This window comes from Carya illinoinensis, chromosome 11, assembly GCF_018687715.1.
Source record: "Carya illinoinensis cultivar Pawnee chromosome 11, C.illinoinensisPawnee_v1, whole genome shotgun sequence".
Taxonomy (NCBI): Eukaryota; Viridiplantae; Streptophyta; class Magnoliopsida; order Fagales; family Juglandaceae; genus Carya; species Carya illinoinensis.
Genome location: NC_056762.1, coordinates 25472289 through 25483544, shown reverse-complemented (window position 1 = coordinate 25483544; position 11256 = coordinate 25472289).

Here is an 11256-nt window from a genome sequence, read left to right as displayed (position 1 = left end):
ATTATTTATTATATATATATATTGGATTCCAGTTTTTGAAGAAAAAGATACCATTCTCATTTAAGAGCTCAAAGTTGCACTACATCGGTTCTTAGACATTACATTAGAATGTAACTAGATGTAGCTGAATGCCACAGGGCAATCCTTTCCAAAATATGTGCTACCTTGCTTGCCTCTCATTTCACATGCAAACTGTATACCCTTTAGAACAACTTGCTTTATATCTTTAATGATGTGGCCATTGACTCCATTTCTCTTCATCGTTAAATATCACTCGAATAATTATCTAAGCATCATGGTTCCCTTAAAGACAACCTCCTTTTAAAAACAAAAAAAAAAAAAAAAAAAAGAGCCGATAGCCCCATACATAGCTATCCCGTCTCAAGTTTATTAAAAAACTTTCACATTTGACGAAGGAAAACCGTAGTTACAACTTCAATACTTGGGGGTTACAAGATTCACCATAACACCAAACCCAAGTATACAAAAAACATAGCCAACTTATTACAACCAATAAACAAAAAATCAGCCAACCATCTCAAAATAAATAAATAAATAAAAGCCACCATTCAGCTGGTAATGCACCAGACTAAAACAATATATAAGCCATACCTGACTTATCTAATCTGCACAGGCCTCTTGTTTTTATATCCAGTAGGCCAACATTACGGACAACCTTATTCACCCCTTGCGCACCTTCTTTCGCCGACAGATCGGCAACGCTATTAGCTTCCCTAAAGCAATGATTAATAGAGAAGTCAAATTCCTCTAAAAGAGCCACTACTTTGTCCCAAAAATTCCAAAGGTACCAAACGGTACATTTCTTATCAATCAACCAATTAGCAACCACCAAAGAATCACATTCAATATCAATCTTAAAAAAATCCAACTATTTGCATAATGTCAATCCCTCTAGCACCACTCTGAGTTCGGCTTCATTGTTAGAACAATGACCAAAATACTTGGTAAAAGCAAATATCAACTTACCAGTATCATCCCTCAAAACCCCTCCACCACCTGCTTCTCTAGGATTATCTAAACTACTTCCATCAATATTTAAATTAAATCTTCTCGGACTAGGTACAGACCAGCGCACAATCCACGGCATTCTTCTATATTTTTTCACAATTTTAACATCCAACTTCTTCAAAATATCTATATCCCTGTTGGACAACTTTTTCACTTTTGCTATTTTCTCAGCAACATACCGAGCCCAGTAATTAACAAAACTCCAAACCACACCCAAGTTCTCATGTTTACCCTCCATCTAAGCTGTAAATTTCCTTTTCCACAGTCTCCATATTACAATAATAGGTATTAAACCCAGTAAAGTCCCCACTTGGGACTGCCTTGATGCTCGACAAAACCAAGCATGGACCCTTTCACTCCACCGTTGCTAAGGCACAAACGAAATGGCTAATTTAGCCAAGACCCTGCACCACATAGATCTTGCAAACTGGCCGCTGCCAAGAACATGATCTAAGTCTTCAAATTGCGAGAACTTATATAGGGAGATCTGCTCTCACCATATTTATTTATAATTATGGAGGAGGTCCTTTCTAAGATGATAAAAGGAAAAGTGGATGAAAAGAATATCTAGTTGTTCTCTCATCTGGTAAATTCCCCAGTGGTTTCTCATCTTTTATATGCTGATAATATTGTACTGTTTGCAAATGCTTCCAAAGGAACAATTCGATGTTTGATGGATGTCTTCAACCAATATGAGAGATGGATGGGTCAGAAGGTTAATTATGAGAAGTCGGCAATTTATTTTTCTAAGAAGTTGTCATCTTAGCAAGTTAATGACATTCGGAGGGTGACTGGTTTTGTGCAAGGCGAGTTTCCTTGTAAATATTTGGGGGCTCCAATTGTTAGGGGTGCTACCCACATATGCGGGGGTGGGGGCATGCCCCCATGAGGCGGGGGTGGGGCCCCCCACTCCGGTGCCGGGGGGGCGGGGCGAACACCCCATCCGCCCCGCTGCCCGCCCACTTCAAGAATCTCATATTTCAATGGACTTAAAAAAATTTTGTGTCTAAAAATATTATTTTTAGACCCAAATTATTATATAATTAAATCATAAATTAAAATTTATTTATATAATAATAATTTAAAAACTAATAACATAAAAATTATGTTACTAATTTTTAAATTTATTAGACTTGTTCACAAGAGTCACAAGATTGCATATGTTAAGTCTCACATTGCTCAAGTAAGACTCTTGTATGACCTTAGAGTTCTATATAAAGGAGGCCTAAGGTGCCCATGGCATATGCAATCTTATGATGAACAAGTCTCACTCTCTTGTGAGTTTGTGAACAAGTTTAAGAAATTGTAATATAAATTTATATATATACAATTTGTAAAATAAAAATATATATTTATAAATATAAAAATATATATATTTATAAATATAAATATAAAGTGCGGGGCTGGGGAAAAGCGGGGCGGGGTTGAGCCCTGCCCACCCCCCGCCCCCGCTTAGTGTATTACCCTGTCCGCCCATGCGGAGGCAGGGCGGACTGGAGCGGGGTAGCGGGGGGCGGGCCCCCGCTACCCACCCCTACCAATTGTGGATGGAAGACTGAAAGCCAGGAACTTAGATTATTTACTAGAGAATGTCCAAAATAAGTTGGAAGGATGGAAGAGCCGATTATTGTCACAAGGAGGTAGACTCATCCTTTTGAGACATGTGCTTTTGAGTATGCCAATTCATCTTATGTCAATAGTCCAAATGTTGACCTCTGTGATCAAGAAGTTTAAAGAGTTTATTTTCAGGCTTCTTCTGGGGAGAGAAAAATGGAAAAGGTAAGAGAAGATGGAAGGCGTGGACTCAAATGTGTGTTCCGATGGAGGAGGGAGGGATTGGTATTAGGAAGTTAGGAGAAGTGCAACGCTCTTTGTTTCACAAATTTGGGTGGCAGCTTTAGACTAAGAACAGCTTATGGGCGAGATTTGTTTGTGCTAAATATGTGAAGCATAAGCAACTGAGTTTGTGTTTGGGAAGAAGATCAGTGCTACAATAATCCACTGCTTTCCAAAAGGCATTAGCTTCTGCATGCTTTTGATGGATGAGAGCTAAAGATGATTCCAATTCTCGTGTTCTTCATAATTTGTATACATAGCGGTATCCAAGTTTATATTCACCATGTTCACTTGAGGTTTCTCCCACTGGATAAAACTCCTTTGATCTTCTATACTATTTTGATAAGTATTTAAATCTTTGTCACTTCTCTTGGCCCAACGAAACTCATTCAAAGTATCCCTTGCATCAGCTAGAACTTTACTTGGATTTACAAATTTTCAGACAAAAATCATGGTGTTTCTTCAAAACCACAACTTCCTTTATGACTGCTACTAGTTCAAGCTCCTATGTATTTAACCTTTCCAGAAAGTTCGCCCATAATTACAGGAAGTCCTTTGCATTCTTAAACTAGTAAGTGAATATTGTTAGAAGTTACTAGAAGAAGTTTATTTTCTGCACGTTTATATTTTACTTCTCATGTGTAAATCTTACATATAAAAATAAAAAATAAAAATAAAAATGAAGATATTATGTACAAATTTGCAGTTTCAGAATTCATTCAATACGAGAAGAACTTCCCTCTCAATTCTATTCCTCTGTTTTCAATTCCTTCATTGCCTTCTTTGGTTCTTGGTCATAATTGAGATGTTTGTCCAATTTTTATCATGGTATCAAATCGGAATCTTCCGTGGTTGATTACTCTGCAACTTTCCTCTCTTTCGTGAGATTTTTTTTCTCCTCTCTCATTTTGGCGAATTCATCCATTTCTTCTGTGTATGATGATCTTGCCACTCCCTACTTTCTTCACTATGGAGAAAATCCAGGCACAAAGCTTGTGTCCCAAGAACTCACTGAAGACAATTTCCATTCATGGAGGCACTCGATGTCGATAGTCCTTAGCGCCAAGAACAAGACAACATTCATAACAGGAGCTTTAAAAAGACCAAATGATGGTGATCCGCTAGTGGATGCATGGATTAGGTGCAATGATATGGTACTTTCTTGGCTTACAAATTCTCTTTCTTTAGGAAGATAGCTTCCAGTATTTTGTACATAACAACTACAACTAATGTTTGGAAAGATTTACATGAAAGTTTTTCTCAAAGTAAGCGACCTAGGGTTTCTCAACTTCGAAAAGCTCTTTTTGTGCATAATCAAGAAAATAACTTTGTTCTTGATTATTTTACTGAATTAAAGACTCTTTGGGATGAGTTGTTGAGTTTTAAGCCAATACCGTCATGTGGATATACTTTTATGAAGACATTAATGGAATAGTAAAGGTAGAAGAAACGACTAAAGCAAAAAGTTCTATGAGGAACAAAAAATGTATCATAAGAAAGGAAATGGTAAAGAAAGTGAGGATTACCTGTGTTAGTAAGACCATTACTTGTAGAGGGTGATGGACATGTAGTAGAAGGAGCATGTCTAACTTTAGTAGATCTCTGTGGAGCATTGGAAGAAGAAGTGTTAACAAAATTGTTAGAATTGTTTGAGGGATTTTTCGAGGAAATATGATTATAATCAATAGAATCATTGTGAATAACAACAGGGTTAAGGAGACAACAGGGTTAAGGAGAATCAGAAAAATGTTCATCACTAGAGGAAACATATTAAAAAATAATGGATTTGTAGGGAAAAATATTTTCATTCAAAATAACATCACGGAACACAAAAATAGTCTCAGTTTCAAGGTCATAGAGCTTAATCTCTTAACACCAATAGGATAACAAAGAAGAATACGTTGACGAGCTCTAGATGAAAACTTTTGGACAGTTATGAGAGAGTGAAAGCATAACAAAGGCATTCAAAGACCCACAAATGAGAGTAAGAAGGAGAGTTAGAAAATAACATTTCGAAAGGTTTTTGTAAGAAAGTAATGAGGCTGGAGTCTCTTTATCAAATATGCAACAATATGTATGCAATCCCCCCCAAAACAAATCAGCAATAGTGGTAGATTGGCTTGAAAACATAGGGCTCAAGCCACATTTAAGAGATCTTGGTGTTTTTCTTTCAACAATCCCATTTTTTTTTTTTTTAGTTGTACAAGAAAGTTGGTAAATGACTCCTTTACCATTATAGCTCAATCTCATTGTCAAAATGTAAAGTTTTGATTTTAGTGTTGGACTAAGTTTCAATGAGACTGAAAAATGATTGTAAAAGTAGCCCAGTGTCAAATTTGTGTTTCATTAAGAACACTCAAGTATAACGAGTGAAATCATCCAAAGTGATTAAAAAGAAATGAGAGCTATCTAATGTTGCAACTGGAAATGGTCCTTATATATCACAATGAATTAATTAGAAAGGAGAAGTAGTAGAAGACTGCTTTATAGAAAAAGCTAAATGATGAAGTTTAGGTATAGGACAATTTCATAACGAGAAGTAGTTGAAAATTTGATACAAGGACAGACTTTTCTAGTGAAGATTCTTTGGCATAGGATATATGTCAAAGCCTAGCTAGAGATCAAAAGGACCAAAAAGAACAGAAGAAAAATTACAAGTTTTAGAAAGAGATACAACAAAAGTTTTATTAGACATGAGAATCTTGCTGTAGAAAATAAAGCACATGCTTCATTCTACACAATTCGATCATCCTCCATAAGCAAATGACTTGAATGACACATTATTTAGCAAAGAATAACAAACAACAGGAATAATATTTGGTAAGCTGAGTTACTAAAATTAGATTGAAATTTGTCAAAGTAAGAGTGTCAAAGAGTCGAATTGTTCCTCTATGAGATACAAGTACTTGATTCCCATTTGGAAGTTTGACAAAACCAATTACAATAGATGTAACATAAGTAAGAAAAGAGATGGAGTCGACCATGTGATCAATAGCTCCAGTGTCAATTACTCAAGGTATAGAGCAATTAGCCGACATATTAGAATTAGTGAGCAAGGAGTAATGGTCTGTTTGTAGTTTAAAAAATGTAGGATGTAAGAAATTTTGGATATGAAGAAGAGACAGACATATAAATGAAAGATTAGAAAAAGATTGATGAAACTTTGGTGAATTGTCTACTAAACTAGTGTTAGCAAAACACTCATTAGCATTTTGAGAGCTAAGCAAATTGAGAAGTGTTTTGCATCTCTCTTGAGTAAAAGGAATATGTAAAAACAAATTAACTACCTCTAAGGATCATGTGCAACTTGATTTGGAGTAGGACCTCTACCTCCTTTCAATTTGAACCGTATATAACCATGCACTTGTAACACTTATCTGCAATGTGCCGACTCAAACCACAATGCGTACAAACAAGTTTATCTCTTCAAGTACCAAATGCATATTTATTTACTAATCTCCTATAGGTATTATTGGGGCCAAGATTGGATGTAGAACGAGCAAGTAAAATTGCATTATCCATTCTTGGTACAATAACAAGCCGAATTTCCCTTTGTCTTTCTTCTTGCATAACCAAAGCCAAAAACAATTATTTATAGATGTTAAGGGATCTTGCAAGATTATATGGGCACGCACATGACTAAAAGATCCATTAAACCCCATCATGAATTTCATAAACCATTCTTGTTGATGGGCTTATGGAACATTCCTTGTAGCACCACAGGTACAACCACAAGTACAAATTTATGAAGATTGATAAATGCTTAGTTCATTCCATAATCGCATGAGTTGAGAGAAACAAGTATTTACAGGTTGTTATTCTTGAACGAGCGAACCTATTTTTGACTTCAATTGATAGATGCAAGGACCATTAGTTTGTGAAAAACATTATTTCAAATCATACGAAACTACTTTTGCATTGGTGATGAAAACAATGCAAGTTCTTTTGAAACAAAATCCATTGATAACGTCAAGCTTGTTCTTCACATTCAAAGCCATTAGCATGAATTGTTTTCATGTATGGTAATTATCACCAGATAAAAAGGTTTTTTTTTTTTTTTAAGAGCCGAGGTCACATGTCCAATAATAACTCCTTCCCAATATTATTAAAATCTCTCACTTCTGGTCGAGGAACACCTTGGTAACATCTAAGACTCGTGGGAATTAAAATTATATAAAGAAAATCATCCCAATCAACAAGACAAAAACGACAAAACCAACCAAGACATTAAAACGCCTATGAGACACCTAAAAATTAAAACCCACAAAAAAAAAAAAAAAAAAACCTAAACTGGCACCCAGTAACAACACAAGCTCTCAAATTGTAGGCTTCTTTATAGCAGCAAACCCAATGCATCCAATCTAAGAATACCCCGCAGCTCTCTTGGAAGACAATCGCTCATACAGAAATTCCAAGAAAGTCCCTCTTCACCTTTCTTTGTTAGGTAGTTCGCTTGATTACCTTCTTTGAATTGGTGAAAACCTAATAGTGCAAGCCATCTAATTCCCATTTTGAAGAATGGTGCTTGGGTTATCATCATTTTGAAGAAAATATGGTGTAGAAGAATCCTCATTAGGATTAGGAAAAGATGCAGGCAAAACCGTCATTTGCAAGAAAAACAAAAGAATCCAAGATGGGAGCAGAGAGCCATGATTGCAAAAATTTTCGTGTACCTTGAAGTAGTTGATTGGCTATTTAAGAGAAACCGAATCAATTATAGAAATTGTAACTATACATTTGACTTATGTGGATCTAGAATAGATTCTAACAACACCCATTCAACCCACCATGCACTATTAGTTTATAGGTAAAGTAGAATTGTGGCAATTTCATACCTGAAAGGCATTCACATCTTTTTCCCTTGTAGGTGTATAGTTCTACCTCTTGTCAAACTACCCCATCCTGCTTCATTTTCTTGGACATCCATATACACCACCTTACCCACTATTTCCTATATTTGGGTACCCACCTCCCTTAACAAGCATGTCAAAGGTAGATTATAGAGTTGTACCCAAAAACATTTATGGTAAAAAGACAACACATGGGATAATGTATTACCATCAAAGTTCTTTAATAAAAGGAGGAAGTTATAAAAAATCCAAGGTCGTCCCTTTAGGACCCTTTGCTTATCTAACAGCTATACAAAACTAAAGACAAACACATTGGACCGAATCTCGGTTATAGAGAAAGGAAAATGCTATATTGCCCAATATATATGACCGATGCCAATGACCGATAAACGTGGCATGCCATGTCGCTTGTAATTTATATTGAAAAAAAAAAGAAACATGAAATGGGACTTAGGCTCACTAATTTTCTCCTCATTTGAAACCCTAAACTTACAAAACTTGGGATCAGTCGTTGCTTGCCTAGAGTCTGAGCTTTTTGAGGACCTTGAATTAGATGCCATTTTCTAAGCTAGGGTACTGAGATTGTTTGCAAAGGAAAAGAAGGAACACTTTATATTGAGTGATTACAAGAAGGAATAAGTATAAAGCAAGGAAAATAAGTTTTTTTTTTTTTTAATATGTTAAAAGTAAGGAAGTAAATAGGAAAAGCTTAAAGGACAAAGATTATGTCACAAAGGTTTGAAGGGAGTTTAGAGAGAAAAACTTGGAATCAAGGGGTGATATGTGCAGAGAGATGCCACCTTCTTCTCCTTTTATAAGCAAGAGTGGAGGGGGTTGAGATGAGGTATTGCTAGTTGGGCTTTGCTACATACAGTCGGGAAATGCAGTCGGTGTGCAGTCGACTGTACGGAATGAATAAAAAAAAATTATAAAAAAATTGTTTTATATTCAAGGGGACCTACATGAATTATAAAAAGTTATAAAAATAATTTTTTTTTTTCATATAGATTCCGTATTAATTTTTTTTTTACAGCCGACTGCACGCCGACTGCATTTCCCGACTGTACAAATCATTTCTGTTGCTAGTTAGGGCAAAAATCTTTCCCAGATTCCAATGTAAATTTTATGATATGTAACCTTTGGAACCATAGGAGGAGGGAGAGGGTTAGGGTTATGTAAACTGGGGGCATCGGTTCTTATACCATTTTCATTTTTTAATGTAAAAAATAACGACTTGGCATGCCATGTTGATTGGGCATTGCTATCTGTCACATTATCTATCCAACTTCTAGATCTTTTTCACAGTTGAGCATACAATATCCTGCCTTAATAGTTTTTTTATTTTTTTGCAAAAACCTTTCCAATTAGGCATTTCTCCCCATTTCTCATTGCTTTTTCAAAACTTAAATTGTTGATGTGTTACATTTTTTCTTTTATTAACGCAATTTTTTCTCACATATCTGATAGATTGTCCACCATTCTTTAATCTCCACAATTTTCAAGAGGCTTGAATACTTCCTCACTTCTTTTGGTTAGATGTGACATGAGACTATCACTTCTCATTTGAGTTTTTTTTCCTAGAGCATTGGCATTGTATTAAGTATTTCAATCTTCAAAATTTGAGTAATATGTAATTTGTTTTTCTTTTAACTAATCACTTAAAACTTGAAGTTTACATTAGTCACATTCTATAATAATAAAATATTATTATTGATATTTCTTTAATTATTTTTTATTTTTTAAATACTTTTATTTTTATTTTTATAATCTCCAATAGCTTCCAGCAATCATTCATTCCAGCTTTCACAGGCACATCGGTGTGTTTCACAAAACGGAAGTGCAGTTCTTACAAGCACACCAATGTGATTATCAAAGAAAAAGTATTTAAAGTTCTGTTTGGCCATACAAAATTTTCATCTCAAGTTCAAAATTCTCCTTTCATCATTATAACTTTCTCAAATCATTATACAAAATATAATAAATAATTTAACTTTTTTTAACATTTTCAAATTCCAAAACAATAATAATATTAAAATATAATATTTTAATATTTTATCTTAAATATTCAAACAAGTTATACTTTCCAGCTTTGGTGGCCTTTGGATATTTTGAAGTGTTTTTATAAAATTCTCAAGTGCTAAAAACCCAAATCCATATAAGAAACAACACAAAATCTAGTTCATGGTCATCAGCAGTAAGTTTGGCCCAAAACAATACATGCTCATATGTAAAATTAAAATTAGTAAACATCCTTTGTTTCAATATTAAATTAAAATTAAAATGATTAACAGACTCTAACATATGCAATCCCAATAGCAGCATATAGTTTTGACAAACATATGGCAGTGCCAACAGAACAAGTGTAGTCCTTACAACAGCATCCCAACTCTAGTTTTTGCTACACACACGTACAACATGTAGAAGGGATCTTTATCAAACGTGGTGTCCATCCTTGATTCAAGTATAATTATACAAAATCAGATCTAGACTCATAATTCCAATATGCTCAATAAACAAAGTCTCATACTATAATTAAGCTGTTCTATAACTTGGATGCTTAGTAATGGAAATAAACTTCAAACAGTTTTTGAAAACTAACCCCAAACCTCAAACAATGGTGAAATTTGTTTCTTGGAAAAAAGTGGCAAGTGTTTGGGGTTTAGTAGCTCTTTGGTTAGCAGAGCAAGAATATGGCAGAGCATTGTTGCCCAGATGACTAACACAAGAGGATGGTGAATTGAGTTGTATTTAAAAATTAACAATTATAAATCAAATAAACAATATGAAATATAAACAAAATACGAAGCAGCAATAAATATAAAGAGTAAGAGTAAGAGAGAAACAAACTTAGTATGTTAACGAGGTTCGGTCTCACTGCTTACGTCCTCGCTTCAAGCTACCCCTTGAGGATCCCCAAATTCACTATTCAATCTCATTCAAGTGGAGATAGAAACCTATTGCACATTTGAACAACACCGTTATAAAGGATCCGTTAGAACGCCCTCTACACTTGTAATCACCTTACACGTGGTAATTCAACTATTCCTTGTGTAGAACATTTTCTACACGCATAAGCCTTAAACACACTCTTTTATTGATATAAGAGCTGATAGTGGGTAGGTTATTAGATAATACTCTTCAATAAGGGAAATATCAACAATATAATGCAAACTATATCTCTCAAAATGAATAAGGGTTAAAACTCAATGTTTAGAGAAGAGAGAATGAAAATTTTGAATGAATGTTGTATGCTCTTGGTGTTGTGAATGTAAAGCTCTCAAATGATCTATTTATAGGCATATAAGACTTCATATTTAAATTTAAAAAAATTCACATGTCAAAGATAATATCATTCACTTTTTAAAAATTTCAAACCCAACCTTTTTACTTTTTGCATATGACAAAAGAATCACACTTTACTTTTCAAATTTTTCAAACAAAATCATCTACATTTTGCATAAGTCAAAAAAAACATGAATCAATTTTGAAAATATTCAAATAAAACATGCACATGTGAAAGATGACAATCAATCATCTTTAA